Genomic DNA, 20810 nt, shown 5'->3' with positions numbered 1-20810 from the left:
AGTTAGATATTAGTCAACATTTTCTATTTTATTTTCTCAGTCAAGTTTATGAAAACCTGAATTTCCTCCAAAGACCCCAGAAGCCTTATGAATGCCAGATTTAAAAACCTCTGCAGTATAAAGAAGGAGAGGGGTACAGAAATGTTTAGGAAGAACAACAAAAAAAAAAAGATGTAAAACTTCTATTTTTAAAATTGAGAGATGAAATTGACTGGGCAAATATATCCAGTGTGAACTGTTTGGGAATTACATGAAACATGTTATATAAAGTTCAGGAACTCACTGCAGGATGTACTCTACTCCATCCAGGTTTAGCTGTTTGTGTGAACAGTGGATAGGTGAAGCGCTAAGTTTGAGAACGGTGCAATTTTACAGTCTAGTGTGGCAGAGGGTGTCAGAAGAGAGATGAGAATTATTAATGATGCACCATGGAATCAAATCTAGGTAAGGAAGAAATTGAGGATTTAGGGATTACGGGCAAAAAAAAAAAACTGCTAGTATCAACTGGCTGGAGCTCCCCATAGGATGAAGAATTACTGCAGTGTAGTTTCTAGAATAAGTTACCTGAAAAGATCAGAGATGGAGAGAGTCTGGGGTGCTTGAATTTGAGATTTGGGGAGATTTTATATATATATATATATATATATATATATATATATATATATATATTTTTTTTTTTGTTTTTTTGTTTTTCTCCCTAGGCAAAGAACTTTATTAACCTTGTTTCAAACTTTATTCCCAGGTTTCTTCAGCTTAGTTAGCTGCAAAAAATGAATTGTGTATAAGCAGAAACTGAAAAGAGCTGCTGTGTCCAAGGGGCTTGGGCTTAAAAAATATTAGAGATCTAGATTTTTATCAGATCCATGAACAAAATTTTAAAAAGCAGTCATAATATAAAATAGCAGCTCCCAGTAAATTCTTCAAGTTTTATCTTCTTCAGAAGTTGACTCAATTCAGTTTGCTCCATTCTTGGAACCTTCATCAGAATTCTCCACAAGATCTGGGACTTCATCATCATCACCCTCTCTGGTAGCAGGTGGTGCTTTTCCACCCACAGATTGTTTGGGCAGAGCTTCAGCTAGTCTTCTTAAACTAGTCAGACTGCACCGAGTTGGGTTAAGATCCTGGGTAGCATTTCTGTCAGCTGCTTTGTTTCAGCGTGGCCTGTAATGGTGAAGGTGTCGCGGCCAGCGACGCCTGAGCTTTGGGGTTGTTAGAATGGATCACTGTTCCTTGGTTTGTGAACCTATTCATTTCTTCAATACCCAAGATATTGTTCACCCCTGACTTCTTTAAGGAGAACTGAAGCTTTTTATTATCGGCTGTAGCCCTTCTACGAATCACCTTCTTTCGGCGAGCAGTTCCTTTCCCACCAAGGCGCACTTGTGCTTGCAGTTTGGCGAGTTTCTCCTGGTTTGTGATAGTTTCTTTCAGGAGCGGAAATGGGACCGCGCGGGAGAACAGGGTTGGCGCTCAGAAGATCTCGGGCGGACCAGCTGAGATTAGGTGCACACACGCGGGGACGCAAGATGGTAGCTAGAGCGGGTGAGATTGTATAATTTTTAAAAAAATTCACTAACATTTGCTGGATTCAGAAACATACTTGATATTATTCATACTTTTTAAATATCAACATTATTAATTTGATAAATTAATTTCTTTACAATGGTTTAAATATTAACAGTTTCTCCAAATAGTTTCAGTATTTACCCAGAGTTTAGGAAATCTTATGGATTTAACTAATCACATTCCCACAAATATTTAGAGTGATGGAAAATTTAAGTAATTGCTTCTAAAATTCAAAATCACAATTCATATGTGTATATATCAGGTTTTTATGCGCTCAATACACAAAGTATACACAATTGTATAAATTTTTAAAAAGTACAAACAGGGGGTCCTGGGTGGCTCAGTCGTAAAGTGTAAAGTGTCTGCCTTCGGCTCAGGTCATGATCCCCGAGTTCTGGGATCCAGCCCCGCATCGGGCTCCCTGCTCAATGGGAAGCCTGCTTCTCCCTCTCTCACTCCCCCTGCTTGTGTTCCCTCTCTCGCTGTCTCTCTCTCTGTCAAATAAATAAATAGAATCTTAGGGGAAAAAAAGTACAAACATAGTAAAATGGATGGCATGTTCTTATTACACATGTTTACATTTCTTCATTACTCTTTTTTATTCTTTATTTTTACACTTGTCAGGGCTACCTTTTCAATTTAAAGGATATTTACCAGATAAAAATTTTGCATTTTGATAAGATTTGAATCTTCAAACCAAACCTAAAAGCAAAAGGGAGACAGGAAGAAAGGAAGGAAGGGTGGGAGGAAGGAAGTAAGAGAAAGAGAGATAATGGACAGAGGGAGGGAAGGGAGGAATGGAGGGAGGAAGGGAGGAAAAAAAGGAAGAAAAATAGTCTCATATTGGCTGAGGTATCAGGATCTGGGTTTTTGTCAGTTGTTTCTTGGTTGGGTCATAATATCTATTTTTGCTACTGAAGATAATTTAAAGTAGAATTTAGTTTCCTTTTATAATAAAGTTTTATTTGTTTTATCACTGGTGTTTTAAGTTCTTTACTTTCATATAGATTTTATTTTTTTTAGTCTTGGTAGATTTCCCAGAAAGGATGTTTTCTCTGAATTTTATGAGACCAGAAGTATCTAACCTATTGTTCTGTCGTTGTTATATATTGACTTACTTATATTGTTATATTGTTATAATTGGAAACTTACGTATATCTTAGCAATATCTCTCTAAAATTAGTCCAGTCATCTAGAAATTTTATTTCAAGGGATAATGACTGCACTGCTAACTCTTCCCTTTGGGTTTTATAACTAATACATCATCTTGGAGCACTTAAGTTACAGCTGCTATTTACCTCTATCTTTGATTCCCTAATAGTTGTTTTTCTTACTCTTTCTTATTAGCACATACATAAATAAATGCATACATATATATTTAAAATATACTCAATATATTTCACACATACATATATGTATGCATATACACTCATTTATATTCTCACATACATATATCCTCACTTATACTCAATGAAAAAACAAAGTCTTTATAAATACGTATTTTATTGAAATTAAAAATAAATTCAACACATGTTATTATCTTCATAATTCTGTTATTTCAGCTGCATTCTGACCACCTCATGGCAACTTGTTTATGTTGGCATCACTATTAAATCATGGTCTTTGATAGGCTCAACGTGTCAGAATTAAACATGGGTATATTTCTCTTTCCCTTGAAGATAAAATTATCAAAACTTGAGGAGTATGATTTTCTTCAATCTGAATCTTTTCTGCTTTAGCCTTAAACTCCTGATAATTTTGAAAACCTGCACTTTCCAGAAAAAAAAAAGGTATTTTAAAACTGTCCAAAGACATTTAATTAACTATTCTCCAACTTTTCCTTTTTTTTTGTTAAAAATGAATTACATTTAAGACACTACCAGTTTGTTGTTCTAGATATTAGTCCCTTGTTAATTATATTCATTACAATAATCTTTTCCTATTAAATTCTTAGTATTTTAATTTTCTATAATGTTTTTCTTTGAACAAAATGTCTGAATTCATCAGGGTTTTTGTTTGCTGACCACTTTCTTTGTTTGCATTATGACTTTGATGGATTGGATCACAAAGATATTCTCTTAAACTCATTTCTATCAATTTTATAATTTTATCTTTCATAACTCCACGATTAAACTTCTGGGTTTTCTCTGTCAGTTTCTGATAGTTTTTGTGCCTATCTCACTATCTTTTTTTCTCTCACTGTTCCTGACATTGTTCTCACTGATTTTTCCTTATGTACATTAGGTTTCAGCAAGCTCTAGCCTGTGGGTCAAATCTGGCCAAAGGCCTATTGTAAACAGAATTTTATGGCAACAAAACCACACTCATTTGCTGCTGTATTGCTTATGACAACTTTCATGCTGTTATGACAGTTAACTGTTTAGGACAAAGTTGTATACTCCAGAAAGTTTTAAATATTTATTATCTGGTCCTTTACAGAAACAAGCTTGCCAAACTATTTTCTAGAGGAATTCCTGTAAATCAACAAGAGAAGACAAGAATACCCATTAGACATATTTGGGTTGTTGTAGGAGTTAGGGGGTAGTAAGGAAAGAAAGGTAAATGGAAAGAAGGGAAGGAAAGAAGGAAGATGGAAAAAAGAAAATAGTACTGATATTTTTGAGTCATGGAAATTTTATTATGTTATTTTATTTATTTTTATTTATTTTGCTATTTATTTTTAATTGAGGTATAACCAACATACAATGTTATATTAGTTTCAGGTGTGCAACATAATGATTTGACACTTATATACATTACGGAATGCTCACCACGGTTATTTTAGTAGCCAACAATCAATAATCAAACAATTCCATACAATTGCACCTAATATCCTTTCCAAAATCTATACGTTTCAAATCCACTTATTCAAAATTCTTAATCACCATTATGTTTTCTCAACTTTACAGTGAATAAATACTTTTTTAAATTTATTGGGTTTCACTTGAGTGCAATAGCTTAAAATTCCCTGACCTCACACAGCATCAATCTATTGCCACCTCAATGGGGGTGGGGAATAATTTGAATATCCCCCATACTATAAAAATCAATCTAACCCTTCACTCAGCAATGTATCTTCATGAAGTTTAAAGTATTTTTTCCAAAACATATAGATTTATATAAATTTAAATGTTATATAAGGAAAAAAGTTTTGATTAAAATTGTATGTACTGTGTTTGCTTTCTTATTATTTGAATTTGCTGTGAATGTAATGGAAATAGCCAGGCATTGAAACCATGACCTATTTGGGCCTTATCTAGATTTTCATTTTCTGTACTTAGAAGCATTGCAAATTTTCTGAAGATGTCATACAACATAAGGGATGTGAACTAAATATGTTTTATACTCTGAGAAGGTAAGATTTTCCACAACTCGGATTCATTTCAGGCTTCTGAAAGGCACTTTGAACTAAATGAAGCTCAGTCAATGTGTTGCACATGATTAAGAGGATAAGCAGAGTCATTAACTAAGCTGACTAATGGGCTACAGAGCTTTAAAACTCCCAAATGCCATCATGATGAAAGGAAGGCATTTACTTATTAATTTTCCTGCATAGATCTTATTTTGGTAGCAAGAGATTGGATTCATTGCTTTACAGCTTCCCTGACTTGGTGTCATTGGTCTGGAGTGATATTGCCCTCCTTATCACATAAAAAGCCCATCATTTGCATGTTCCAGGTATAATTTTAGACAACCTGTCTTATCTGTTCTTTTGCAGTAGATAAAATTTCATGAAGACTTCAGATCCGTCAACACCAGATAACATTCTCTAATTTTTACAACAGGATTCATTAAACTGGGTAAGGTCCCATTAGACTGAGCAGCAAATAGATGTAATCGCACAAACACGAGAGCTTATTTACAAAATACAAAAGTGATCCACATAACAACTTGTTCTGTTTTAAAATATAAAATCTAGGTTTGGGGAATTATATATTTTGCAGCTTATCTTTTACAGCATCTTTACACCATAAGTCCAATATGTAAATGAATTTGTTTGAATACTACTGTATTGTTGTAAAACATTAAAAGAGACTCCCCCCAAAAAAGTGCAGAAATGCATTATGTATGCATATGTGTTAATGCTGTCATATGTATATGATTAATATCATTTATATAATGATATATGCATATGTATAATTGATAAGGAAGTTAAACGTAGTTGAAGAGATGCACAGCCTATTAGGTCATTGATGAGTTACAGATGCAGAAGAGTACTCTTTTTTATAGAGGTTGTTGCAAGCTAGACGACTTCTGACACTACTGAGAAGACAAGTGCTACTGGATTCCGGATGAGGTGGTTGGAATATAAAACGAATGGATGTGAGGTAAGCATTAACAAGTCTCTAGAGACTTTATAAATAGAAAGATGTTGACCTGGTTCATAAAATTGATAACACCTATTGGAAATAAGTATGTAAGGATGACAATAATGAGTATGGAGAGAATTTTTGTTAGTCAATGCAGGTAAGAGTTAGAAAGGGCACTGCCACTGTTGATACAGAGGGGAAAAAAAAAAACCTCTAAATAGTGCACTGTTACAAAGGGAAAATCGAGTTAGGAGCCAGTGGACCTAAGCTTTAGTACAATCTTCACCCCTTTCTAGCTCTGTGACCTTTGTCAATTGGCTGAACTTCACTAGGTCTCAGTTTCTGCATGAGTGAAATAGGCAGAATAATAACTGTCCTTACAAGATCGTTGCTAAAATTAAGTGATATGTGCAAGACAAAGAGATTTATAACTGGAAGTACTCTGAGATTATGGGTCAAATTTATTCATAATAAAGTAGAGTATCATAGAATAAGAAACCTATAGTTATTCACTACACATATACAAATGTGTACACATAATTATGTACATATTTAATAATTTGATGAAATCACCAAAGTAATTAACACAGTGACTGACACATGGTAATTGGTCTCCTCCATCACTACTTATGTATCATAGTTTCCCCCAAAGAGCCAATTTTTTCCTGATATTTAAAATACTATGATAGCTAAATTCAAATAAATACATATGAATAAATACAAGGAAAAATACAAAGAAACCTAAAACAGCTTCAGAAGCCTAAAGGCCACAAAAACATATGAGAATTTCCTCCATGTTAGAAGAAAGAAAAATGCCACGATAGAATCAATGTGAAAACAGAAAGACTATATTTAAAGAGTGATATTAATATTTAGCAGAGACAGAGAAGGGATCATTTGCACTTCTATAGGGATCACTAAATAGATTAAAATTTTTATTCACAAAACTTTTAGTTTTTTTAATAATATCACTCTTACAGGTAATAAATAGATGGCAACTAAATGTAAAAACTTACTTTATTTCCTCTCCATGATTTTACTTTTTTATCCAATATTATGTATAAGCAGAACATATTTATGGTGCTACCTTTTGAGCCTAATGATCCATCTATTTACTGAGATGCTGGGACATTTCTGGCTCAACAGCATTCAAAGAATATTTTCTGGTGTTTGAGTATCTGACTATTCCCTAGAGATTCCATTGTTTTGTAACTGATTATTCATAAGTAATATTAACATAGGTAATGAATTCTAGCTACGTCTGACAATGGTTTTTATTTTAACAACAAACTACTCATTCTAGTTCTATATTTGGTTATATGAGCTACCTAAATTCTATTAAGTTTGTGAGGAAAACATAGTCCTTCAGTGTATATGCCCATTTAGATTATACTTCAGTGTGATTTTTAAGAATTATTGACTTTCAGGTTTTTAACAAATAATAAAAAATAAATAGTCTGAGCTGGTCAAGAGTAAAGTTCATTTCTGAAGAATGAGATTTCACAGACTTAATGTTGCAACTTCCTAATTTAACTTTCAGCAAATAAGCAGATAAACATTTGTCTATCATTATGAACTATGTTCATACTTCCTTGAAAAGTTGAGGTTAATCTTTTTAAAGATGGGAAATTTAAAAGAGGAAGTTAAGAAACATGATCATGTCTTGATGCAAAAATTCAGATGAAAAGCTCTAACTATCCAGTCTCCAAAATTTCAGGCTACACATGCTGTTTGTTTCCAATTGCAAAGAAGAAGACACATTAAAATCTGAAAAGGGTATAACATGACCAAAAGAAACATATTCAGGAAAGTAATTGCAGTTTATATGTTATCATTTTTGTTTATACTGATACTTAATTTATATTTTATACTTTTTCTTTTCAATCACCCTCTGTAGTGACACTTCATGACTTAAATTTCTAGGCTGTTTTCAGTATAAAAATTCTTTCAACATTAGTGTTTATGACTAAAATCCAGATACAAATTTTTCTCTCTTCTGGAGTTTTAATTTTCTTCTCTTGGATTCAGGAATTGAAACATAAAAATACAGATTCAGGAATTGAAACATTAAAAGAAAAACGATTTCTAAATTGTAATTTATCTGTACAAGTTAGCTAAATGGCAACTTCTATCATAGCAACAGATATGTTCTTTTAAATTTGAAACTATGATTCTTAATTCATTATATCTATCTGAATGCTATGAAGCAATATATCGGGCTTCCTGAAACCATGCCCATACATCATGACACTGCAGAATAATTTGGTTTATTTATTATTTTTTTAACAGTCATTGAATATAGTGTGCTGACATGTTTCATTTCCCAAGTTACTTGGACATGGTGTGTGGTTTTTACATTAACCCACAGTAACCAGAAATTATTTTCCATAGGAAACAATAACAAATGCCATTGACAAATTGTGTTTGCTGGTGGAAACTACATTGCATTATTTTCTAATAATGAGACAGCTAGCATATCCTTACTGATCAAAGTCTACAAATTAAAAAAAAAGTAGTGGAGTATATTTGTTATGACTCAAGCTAGATAATTGTCAGGACACACAAAAACCTTAAATTCAATTGTAATAAGCCCCAGAACGACAGAGCTCTGTGTAAGTCTGATGCATTCAGCAGAATGGTCAGTCAGGCAGCAAAAGACAATTATTTTCCTATGGTTGGGCTCATATTGATTTTTATAACCAAGTTTGTTTAGTGGGTAGTCCATGATTATCTACAGAATTCATTTTCATCTGGTTCCTATCTGTAGCAGAACAGCTATAGAAACAAACTGTCAACCTACAATGCCCATGAATATTTCTTTAAAAATGGAAAAATGGAAGTGGCTTCTTTCACAAAAGGACCCATTAGAAATCAGAGCCAAAGACAGATCACGTAACTAAGACATGGGATTTTCAGACCATAGAAACCTCTAATATTGCCATGAGTTACTTTCCTTTTCCTTCTCTGTATGATATACTTGTAAACCATGAACGATGTGTATATTTATGACACTAATTCTGTAAAATAATCACTGAACACTTTACCCTGTAATACCGCAATTATAAAAATTAACACAAAATTATATACTTCGAAAGCAAACAAGTATTTTAAAGACCATCCTGATTACCAGACTCCCACCCCAATTTCACAGATGATATAAATGCGACAAGAAGCACTATATCAATTTCCAGAATTTATTCAGCTAATGATAGAGCAAGATCTAGAATCAGTTCAGTTCAGTTCTGTGGACACTGCAGAGAGTGTGGTCATTTTTCTGTGTGTGCATATGTGTGTTATTTTGTGCATGACTGTTTATGGCTGTGTGTGTGTATGTGTATGTGTGACAAACAGAAATAGATATATGTCACAAATAAATAAACGGTCTCCAAAATTTATTCAGGTAATAGTACAGAAAGGTCTAGACCCTGTTCAGTACAGTTATGTGGAGTGTGTTTATTCAACAGTGTGTACATGCAAATGTGCAGATGTGTTTGTGTCTCTGTGTGTGCCTGTGTGTGTGTGCAAGAAAAAGGACCAAATAGATATCATGAAAGAGTATGGTTTAATGAGTATAGATCTAACTTTTCAGTTGCCTAACCTCACCAAGGGAACAGAACATATTCTGCTACTTCTTTAGCAGCTTTCTTTTATCTGGCTTATTATCAGAATCAAATAAAGTAAAAGAAAATAAAAAATAAGGAAAATAAAAGGAAATCAAGATATGTTTGTGAAATTAAAATATTATTAAAAGAATTTAAATCTCCATTTTGTGCCCTGAAATGTGATCTTATTCAGAACTGTATAATTCCTAGTAAAACACAGATGAGGTCATGCCACCTTATATTATTACTCTTGGCAACGTTATGTGCATAGAGTTTAAGAGCACAGACTCATGGGGCGCCTTGGTGGCTCAGTCGTTGAGCATCTGCCTTCGGCTCAGGTCATGATCCCAGAGTCCTGGGATCGAGCCCCGCATTGGGCTCTCTGCTCTGTGGGAAGCCTGCTTCTCCCTCTCCCACTCCCCCTGCTTGTGTTCCCTCTCTCGCTGTGTCTCTCTCTGTCAAATAAATAAATAAAATCTTAAAAAAAAAAAAAAAGAGCACAGACTCATGACCAGTTGTCTGGGACTCCTTATTTTAGGAAGTGTTGGACCATACTTAAGTTCTATAAACTCTCCGGACCTCAGTTTATTCACCAGTAAAACAGGTGTATTAACAATATCTATCTTACATTGTTGTATTAAGGAACAGTGCCTGGAACAAAATGCCTTAAACATATTAGCTATTGTTTTTAAATTATTGTATGACTAAGTGGAAATTTGGGGCATTTTTAATTCTGCAAAAGTTTTGCTTAAAACATGATACATCAAAAGAGAATGAAATCAACAATAAGGAAATACCACTCTTTGTCCTTTGCATCTAAAAGTACAAATAATCTATAATTGTATCAAAAATAGTAAGATGCCTAGGAATAAACCCAACCAAAGAGGTGAAAGACCTGCACTCTGCAAACTATCAAACACTGATGAAAGAAATTGAAGATGGCACGAAGAAATGGAAAAACATTCTATGCTCATGGATTGAAAGAAAAAATATTGTTAAAATGTCTCTACTACCCAAAGCAATCTACACATTTAATGTAATCTCTATCAGCAACATTTTTCACAGAGCTAGAACAAACAATCCTGAAATTTGTGTGGAACCACAAAAGACCCCAAATAGTCAAAGAAACTTTGTAAAAGGAAAGCAAAGCTGGAAGCATCACAATTCCAGACTGCAAGCTGTATTACAAAGCAGTATGGTACTGGCATGAAAACAAACACATAGGTCAATGGCACAGAATAGAGACCCCAGAAACAGACCCACAACTCTATGGTCAACTAACTTTGACAAAGCAGGAAAGAATAGCCAATGGAAAAAAGACAGTCTCCTTACAAATGGTGTTGGAAAAACTAGACAGCAAAATGCTGTGAAACTGGATGATTCTCTTACACCAAACACAAAAATAAATTCAAAATGGATTATAGACCTAAATATGAGACCTGAAAACATCAAAATCCTAGAGGAGAACACAGGCAGCAGTAACCTCCTTGACATCGGCCATAGCAACTTATTTCTAGATATGTCTCCTGTGGCAAGGTAAACAAAAGCAAAAATAAACAAACTATTGGGACTTTATCAAAATAAAAAACTTCTGCACAGCAAAGGAAACAATCAACAAAACTAAAAGGCATCCTATGGAATGGGAGAAGATATCTGCAAATGACATATCTAATAAAGGGTTAGTGTCCAAAATATATAAAGAACTTATAAAACTCAACATTGAAAAAACAAATAATTCAATAAAAAAATGGGCAGGTGACACGAATAGATACTTTTCCAAAGAAGATATCTCAACGGCAAGCAGACACATGAAAAAATGCTCAACATCACTCATCATCAGGGAAATAGAAATCAAAACTACAATGAGATATCAGCTTGCACCTGTCAGAATGGCTAAAATCAGCAACACAAGAAACAACAGGTATTGGCGAGGATGTGGAGAAAAAGGACTGTTGGTGGGGCTGGTGGGAATGCACACTGGTGCAACCACTGTGGAAAACAGTATGGGCGTTCCTCAAAGAGTTGAAAATAGCACTAGTTTATGATCCAGCAATTGCTGGATTTTCCCAAATACAAAAATAGTAATTCAAAGGGATACATGCACCCCGATGTTTATAGAAATATTTTCTACAATAGCCAAATTATGGAAACAGTCCAAGTGTCCATCAACTGATGAATGGATAAAGAAGAGGTAGTATATATACATTCAATGGAATATTAGCCATAAAAAGGAATGAAACCTTGTCATTTGCAATGACTTGGATGAAGCTAGAGAGAAAAATGTTAAACAAAATAAGTCAGTCGAGAAAGACAAATACCATAGGATTTCATTCAAATGTGGAATTTAAGAAACAAAACAAACAAGCAAAGGGAAAAAAAAAGAGAAAGAAAGGCAAACCAAGAAACAGACTCTTAACTACAGAGAACAAGTTGATGGTTATTGGAGGTCAGGTGGGCAGGGGTATTGGGTGAAATAGGTGATGGGAGTTAAGGAGGTCACTTGTTGTGAATTAGCACTGCGTGTTGTATGGAAGTGTTGAATCACCATACTGTGCACCTGAAGCTAATATTACACTGTATGTGAACTAACTGGAATTTAAATAAAACTGGAAAAAAATTACAGTATAAATATCAAGAGATATATTTAAACAGATCCTAAAATTGAATTCAGCTATTCAACTACTTAAAGCAGTTGCTAATAAACAAAAATATAATTTCCCTTCTTGGTTGTAACTTAGATTTTATGGAAATGTTCATTTTAGGCTAAGATAAGTGATAATTTCAGTATGTGTATCTTTATGCTAATTAATATGCACAGAGACTATCATGACTATTGTCACCTATTTAATGGCTCATTGAGTTTTGTGTCCATACCAGTTTCCTCTCCTACATTTCCACAAAAATAGATATAATAAAGTCTAGTAAAAAAATCAGAGAATGTGCAGAAATGATGACATGCCAGCTGTGCACTGTGCATGCGTTTAAATAATGTTTAACCTTAAATTTGTAATTCATGCACTTGGCTTAACATTTTTTTATATCAAATATTTATTCAAATTTGTAATTCATGCATTTGGCTTAACACTTTTTATATCAAATATTTATATTAAGACACATAAGGAAAGTTTTCACATATATTCCCAGCTCTATCAAGAAATAATTTAACCAGGCGTCTGGGTGGCTCAGTCGGTTAAGCGACCGCCTTGGGCTCAGGTCATGATCCTGGAGTCCCAGGATCGAGTCCCGCAGTGGGCTCCTTGCTCAGCAGGGAGTCTGCTTCTCCCTCTGACCCTCTTCCCTCTCGTGCTCTCTATCTCTCACACTCTCTCTCTCACAAATAAATAAATAAAATCTTTAAAAAAAAGAAATAATTTAACCATTTTTCATATAATTATTTTATATTACAAATTAGATTTGACAAAAAAATTAATGTGCTTTTTATCAAAGAAAAGTGTTATTCATGGGTTAAGCTGTCTTTAACCTTGAATATGACTTTCCATAGTGACAAAAAAGCCTCGCAAACATTATTGGTTTATTCATTAGAACAGAGATTGACAGGGGTCCCCGGATCAAGGCCTGTATGGGGCTCTGCACTTAGCAGGGAGCCTGAGTCTCCCTCTGCCCCTCCCCCTACTCGTGCTCGTTCCCGCGCGCACTCTCTCTCTCTCTCAAACAAATAAATAAAATCTTAAAAAAAAAAAAAAGAAGAGTGGTTGACAAACTAGTCTGTCAGCCAAATATGACCACTGCCTGCTTTTGTAAAAAAACAGTTTTATTGGAACAGCGACGCTCACTTGTTAACGTTTTTCCTAAGACTGCTTCTGTGCTCTGACAGCGGAGCTAACAGAGGCCGTCTAGTATGAAACATTTATGATCAGGCCCTTGACCGAAAAAAGTTAAAAACATAGAACTTTTTTTACGTACTTCAAATTACCACAGTCCAGTCCAATGTACCATAATTTCTCCTTGGACTCCTGTAATATCTTTCTTACTGGTCCATCCACACACACACACACACATTTTTTCCCCCATCTATTATCCAAAAGGCAAAACGACCATGGCGTCTGGCTCCTTAAAAAGGTCCAATAGCTGGGGCGCCCAACTGGCTCAGTCAGTGGAGCCTGAGGCTCTTGATCTCAGGGTTGTGGGTTCAAGCCCCACATTGGGCATAGACATTACTTTAAAATAAGTAAAATCTGTAAAACAAAACAAAAATCCAATGGCTTTCCATGAATTGTGTGACAAAAATTAAAGTTCTTTGCCTCCGTCTATAGGGTCTACATGGTTTGGACTTTCCAATCACCCCATCTTATGTTGCACTGGGCTCTCCTTTCTTGCCTGGCCGGCTTTGCACGCACTGCTCTTTTTGCCCTATTCCTCCATTTTTATATCTTCCCTAGTTAACCTCTTTTTACTCTTTAAATCACATATCTTTCTTCTCTTCACTGTCAGGTTCCCTCTTGCAAGCATAGTCATAGCACAGTTTATTTCTTTTTTAAAAAGTAGCACTTATTAAAAATAGTTACACATTTATTCATTTTGTAGTGGGATTAAGCATATACACCCCAGTAAAATTAAATTACATGAAGGCAGAAATCCTTGTCTGCTTGCTTGTCTCAACCTTGCATCTGCAACACCTAGTGTAGTAGTGCGCACCAGGCACATAATATTTACCGATGAGAGAAATAGATACTAAATTTCAGTTTTAAGATTTGTACCTCAAATAGTCAAAGCAATCTGATGTTTTTTAAAATACTTAAAATAATCAAAACACATCATTCCTAGAACTTCCATAGGGAAAGTTAATTTTAAGTGTGTTTGAAATAATCTAAATTTATAAGTTAAACATTATTTCACAGGAATAAAGGTAACTGAAACCAAAGGTAGTAGGTGACATGAATTTTTTTTTTTTTTTTTTTTTTTTTTTTTTTTACAAAGACCTAAAAGGAGGAAAAGAAAAATCAGGGATTGTGTCAAGTGGTATGGCTAGCTAAAAGCTTGATTCATTCTTCAAGAAAAAAATAATAATTATGTCAAACAATTTACTTAATACAGGGTTATCTCATTATACATTGTACATTCTCCAACGAAAAAGGAATTTTAAGCAATCTAAGTGTTCTTTCCCAAATTCCTTTAGACATGTTCTTTTGACAGGTCTTTAGGTTAGCAGATGATGTGAGACATTTCTAGGATATAATGATAAATTAAATTCGAAACCAGAATTTCTAGCATAAAGAATTAGCAGTAGCAGTTAAGGAAGGAAGGAGGTACAACATCATGGCTTCAGCTTTAAAAGTGGCTTCTGGCAATGGTGTATGGTCATTGGGAAATATCTACCAATGTGCCTCTACAACCCCAGTACCTACAACCCACTCTTACTTAACCTGCTGATGGAAAGTTACTGGCAAAATTTTAGTAAGCAGAATCCTGAAAAACTGTACCAATATCTCATAAATTTGATATAGGATGGATATTTTGAACATCTCAGGGGAAAGACAGAAATAAACCTTCTAAGTAAAAGCCATTCCATACCACCCCTGTATCCCAGGAGAAGATGTTTTAGAAACAAAAGCAAATAAAAACAATATGATAAGGACTCACCATTTTGGAATTCTCTGTGCTTGAAGGAATCTGGAAGAAAGAATTATGATCCTCACTTAAGCTTAATTATCTTCAGGAATGAATGGAATTTTGTACAGTAGAATTAAAAAAGAAAAAAATCCTCAGAGAAATACACTAAAAGAAGGGGTGGGGAAAGAAACTAAAGATGAGACAACTGAAGTTACAGGTTAGGGGCAGGGAGTGGGTAGGGTGCAGAGAATGTGACTTCCTTTGCTTCATTTTGATAGATGTTCTTACATAGGAGAGAAAGAAACTTAATATCAGCAGTGCCCTTCTAATAAATGTGGGTTTTCTCTGCCATAGGGGTCAAGGCTGAGTAAATACTATTCTGAAGGGATTGGAGGTCTGGACAAACTGAATGTCAATCTCTGCATGCTGTGTACCAGGAATACACTCTTAGGCAAAGTATTTCTTTCTCTGACTCACAGTTTTGCTTTTCTTCTGACTCCTAGCACAACATACACACACAATGTTCAGAATATGTGATTGCGGATTTAGAAATAAATCAGATTTGAAATTATGGGAAGAAACTGCCTTTCATTTTTGTATTAATTTGACATGGCACATGGATAAAATTTGTTTCAGATGATAGTTTATGTGGGACCTATTAGAGATATGTTAAAAAGAGAATATTATCCCTCCTCAAATATGTTATGAGCAGTATTTCCATAGTTTTGTTAAGTTCTTTGACCTAGAACTATAGTTTCTTTAAATGTATGTGTTCCTTCTAAAACATTCTATCTGTATCTTACCATTTTCAAGGAAATTTAATAAGTCAATAGAGTCAAAGGTAAAATGTCCAATTTCCTAAAGATTAAATACCAATTACTATAATATATGGATTAATGATGCATTATTAAAATGATGAGTCTGCTATTAACTTGATCCATAACGATACAAAAAAATCATGGGTTTGAAATTTTATGGTTCTAAACTTCCCACGAATATTTTAGAAATTTAAAGTTCAACCCTACGGCAATCAGCCTAGATGATACCATAAAGACATGCTTTTCTAGCCATTCGTAATTTATCTGCTGATTCCATTTTGAGCTCTATTACTTGCCGAGGTTTTGGGACGATGGTGATTTCAGTGGGTTGGCATTCACCGAACCTTCTGGTAACTTAATGTTAAGTGCAAAGTGTTATTTTAAAGGAAGAACAAAGAAGAATTGATTGGAAGAATTTAGGGGCAAAAGGAAAGGGCTTTTATTATTAGCATAGAGTGTGGTCAGAGCTTGTACTTTGACAGATAGAAAGTATTTTTAAGAAGGATAACTTTGTCTCTCTGTGCTTCCAAGATTTGTAGACTTTCTTATCAACAGCTATAGAACAAGGCCCGGTTTCACTCATGATCTATCTTGATCACATACTACTCTCCATTCACATAATATTGAAAATTAATATTAAATTTTACCCCAGGACCCCATTTTTTAGTTATTCTCAGCAAAGTGATTGTAAATGTTAACCGATTTTAAAAATAAAAAAGGTAGACAAAGAAATCACCACTTAAATGCATGCCTAAAAAATGACATATGATTCCAGATTAAAATGTACAATTTGCCTTTGTAGATAAAGTATTTATTCATCTTTCTACAAATATAATACACATGCTTTAATAGCTTAGTATTCACATTGCTTTAAAGGCTTTTTATAGGAGACACACAAATAGGGCAGAAAACCTGATTCCTATAAAACATGATTTCATGCCTAGTTTCTTTTACATCATCCTAAGAATTTTATGACTTTATGAATCCCTCATAAGAGAACTTTTACATGGAGTAGGCTGGTGTGATAATGGCTTAGCCTACTGACATTGATGGTTTGATCTGAATGGCTTAAAAAACGTTTTCATTATTATAGTAGTTTTATTCATAGATATATATATTTCTGCTAACAATAGTATTAACTTTCACTTAAGTTTCTATGACTAGATATTTACCTAAAATTTCTACTTCTAGTAGATTGGTCATATGATATTTTTAAAACAGTTTGTGTGATCCAGAAGAAATATGGGATGAACTATTTTTTAAGAGGGAAATGCTTAATGTACTTTCATTAAAAAGTGTGTCATTTCAAAGTGGACTTTTTAAAAAAATTTATTTTTTTAAGAGAGGGTGAGAGAGAGTGGGTGGAAGGGCAAAGGGAGAGGGACAGAATCTCAAGCAGACTCCCCACTGAGCACAGAGCCCAACGTGGGGCTGATCTCCTACCATGGGATCATGACCTGAGGGGAAATCAAGAGTCAGACAATCAACTGACTGAGCCACCCAGGTGCCCTTCAAGGTAGATGTTTAATAGGGAATTGCTTCTCATTCTCTAGGATCAGAGAGCTAAACTGCAGAGACTATGTTGAATTTTTGCTCTAAGTTTGTGATATCATTAAGTTCCACAAAGAGGGTGCCCCTGAAGCATTCAAAAATAGAAATGCCATATCTGAGCTGTTTGTTAGGAGCTCTTCATGGTGAATTTTCTTCAAATTGTAATGCCACCCCAATCTGATCCTGGAAGAAGGCAAACAGTTTTTATGATGATCAAGTGAGGTATGGGGAGCAAGTAGTGATATCTCTCGAGATAATTTCTATAAAATATAGTGATTTTCAACTTTCTTAACATTTGATACAAGATTTGATGTAGGTACTCTCAATCAGTATATTTACCAGACTGCCATCGATCATGTGACTTCCTAGAGGTAGTCTGAGTTTAAGGAGGAAGTGTGGTATTTAGTGATGTTAATAGTTACACTTACTCAATTTCCATATATCAGGAAGGAGATTAATGGATTATATCATTTTGAATAAATTAAACTCATTTGTCACAGGTAAAAAAAGAATTTTTAAAAGATTTCTAAAAATGAAACACCATTTCAGAATAATAATAAGAATACAACAGAAGTGATCAAGAAGATAGATGGTAGAACCAAGACTATTCCAAGTAGAGATTTTATACTTGGTAATAGAAAAAATAGTGGTAAGTCATTTGAACAAAAAATATGAAAAAATAATCAGCCAAAAATCACCATAAAATTATGTAAAATATATGTAACAGGGAGAAACTTAGCATGTCTATCTCCATATTGCTTCTGTTTCCCTGTTCTGTGACCTATAGCCTAGAAACTTCTGCTTAGCCATGCATGTAGGCATGTTACAGCTTAGATGTACAAAAACTGCTTTTTACCCAAAACCTACCTCACCTGAGGAGATAAGGAATTAAATGAAGCATGTAGGTGACAAAGCTTCATTAAAAGTAAAGCAGTACACAAAGATGGCTGGCTGCCTGACCTGATAAAGAAAGAAAGAAAATGATGTGGAATGTCTAACTGGCTGACTGATGAAATAGGTATGTGTAACAGCCATTACTCACAGTCATCTGAAATGTCTGTCATCTTGGGACACCTAGGGCTATGTGGTTGACCTCATAGACTCAGTCTGTCTGATGTCATATTGGAGGAACAGAATTTTCCTCTTTTCTAGTTTTTCATCTTTCCCTTTGAGCTACAGTTCCCATATATGTGATTGAAACTCATCTGTGGTCCATCTAGCCTCTGTCATTTCAGTTTGATTAAAAGCCATGAAGACTTCAATATCCCTTTCTTCCATTGTAATTAACCTGAGTTAGGTGGATTTAGCATTTCTCTCTCACTATTTTTAAAAATTAGGGAAGATTTGGGCGCCTGGGTGGCACAGTTGGCTAAGCATCTGATTTGGTTTTGGCTCAGGTTGTGATCTCAGGGTCATGAGATCAAGCCCTGGGTTGTCTGCTTAAGATTCTCTCTCCCTCTCCCTCTGCCCCTCCCCCCATTGTGCAGGCTCTTTCTCTGTCTGTCTGTCTCTCTCTCTCTAAAATAAATAAATAATTCTTTTAACAATTTAGGGAAGACTTATGTGATTTTGTAAGTCTAGGATTTCATTTATCACTTAATTTCAAGTGCTATCAATTCCTATTTTCTCCACATAACACATGCATACTATCTCTGCCTACTAATCAAAGTCCATTAAAATACAATCTTCTAATCCCTTGTTCCCTCAAAGCTTCTCTTCTCATAAATCTGGCAATACAGGCATTCCTCCTCTTAGGAAAATATATATTAATATTTATGTCTATCTCTGATTTATTATTATTATTATTATTTTGAATTGCCAAAGTTTCAACTGAAACCATGTAGGACTCTGTGTCCATCAGAAAACAAAAATAGTTCTATAATACTACCCTTGGGAATCCAGAATTTTTTTTTTTTTTAAAGATTTTATTTATTTATTTGAGAGAGAGAGAATGAGAGATAGAGAGCACGAGAGGGAAGAGGGTCAGAGGGAGAGGCAGACTCCCTGCTGAGCAGGGAGCCCGATGCGGGACTCGATCCCGGGACTCCAGGATCATGACCTGAGCCGAAGGCAGTCGCTTAACTAACTGAGCCACCCAGGCGCCCGGGAATCCAGAATTTGTTGGAACTTTTTCTGTGGCTGTTACATTGCTTTCTAATGAAAATATATACTTATTTTCAGGCCCAATCACACAGATACATAGACAAACTCTTACTTACTTATTCTGTTCCATTAAAATGAATTCGGTGTTTTATAAATATGCTTTCTCCATTTATTAAGACAATGAATAACAAGAAAATCTTTTCCTATCTTTTTAATTGTTTTATTTACTTTCAGAAAATAATTTACTACTTGGCAGTATCTAATATATTCAACATCTGGCAGAGTATCATAGATGTTACAATTTTCTCTGCACTAAGAAAATGATTAGTTGTACCATCTTTGACTGTAGTTTCACTTAGAATGACTGGTTCACTCTAGAGACAATCTTTCTAAGTAAGCATAATGTATCTAAGTATTCTCTCTTTATATTTGTAGATTCCTCTGCTTGGGTTGTACGGAGAGCAAATATGTTGCCAACATCAGAATGGAAGTTGGCATATTTTATGATTTTTCTGTTAGGAATCAATCCTTACTTTATACATTAATTTTTTTTGTTGTTAAATTTATGAACAGAATTAATTGGCTCACCTGGAAATACCATCTTGAGTGTTCTAAAGTTTACGCTTATTGAATCAAATCTTTTAAACTCCATAAAACGAGGAAACATCTTTTTCTGGTTAATATCTCTCTTCTCTGTCTCTATGTCTCAGTCTCTCTCTATATCTCTGTCTCTGTCTCCCACTAAGTTGTTAATAAATGGCTTTGGGGAAAACATGAGGTTCAAAATTTGATTTCTAGTGAGAATAGTATTTAGCTTTTGTGGAAGTTGTGTTGCAATTTAGATACTGAATTCTCATTTTATTGGATATGCCACAAAATAGCTTACAAATGCAGCTGCTATCACAGATACTTTTGTAGTAGTTTTAGTTTTGAGCATTTCTTTAAACGTTTTGGCATAATTAGTCGGCATGACGATATCTCATTTTTTCAGGGTTCCTGGGCCAGGTTTTAGTGCATTTTATTATAAACCAAATCTCTTCTGGGTAAGCGTGGTGGTACTATACAGGTGTTATAACCACTACTGTATGAGATAATGTTTGCCTTCTTAAACAAATACTGTATGTTGAATTTATAGAGAAAAAATGGTATTTTAATTAAGAAAAAGACAAAGGACTTCTTTGAGCCTGACCATAGAGTGAGTAGTAGGCATATATATTGTTGTTATATGTTTTATCTTTTTCATTCAGCTTCCTAGCTTTTACAAGATCACATTCACAGAAAAAAAA

The 20810-nt window shown here is 34.4% G+C and overlaps 1 pseudogene; it reads right to left on the bottom strand.

The window, feature by feature from the left end:
* Positions 1-953: 953 nt before the first annotated feature.
* On the bottom strand, positions 954-20494 carry LOC114210104 (transcription factor BTF3 homolog 4 pseudogene; annotated as a pseudogene).
* Between the last annotated feature and the right edge of the window lie 316 nt (positions 20495-20810).

This window comes from Eumetopias jubatus, unplaced genomic scaffold (assembly GCF_037043125.1).
Source record: "Eumetopias jubatus isolate StellerSeaLion01/CBP00866 unplaced genomic scaffold, mEumJub1_p1.0 scaffold_3, whole genome shotgun sequence".
Taxonomy (NCBI): domain Eukaryota; kingdom Metazoa; phylum Chordata; class Mammalia; order Carnivora; family Otariidae; genus Eumetopias; species Eumetopias jubatus.
Note: the sequence above shows the minus strand (reverse complement) of the source record. Positions and strands in the feature narration are given on the sequence as shown.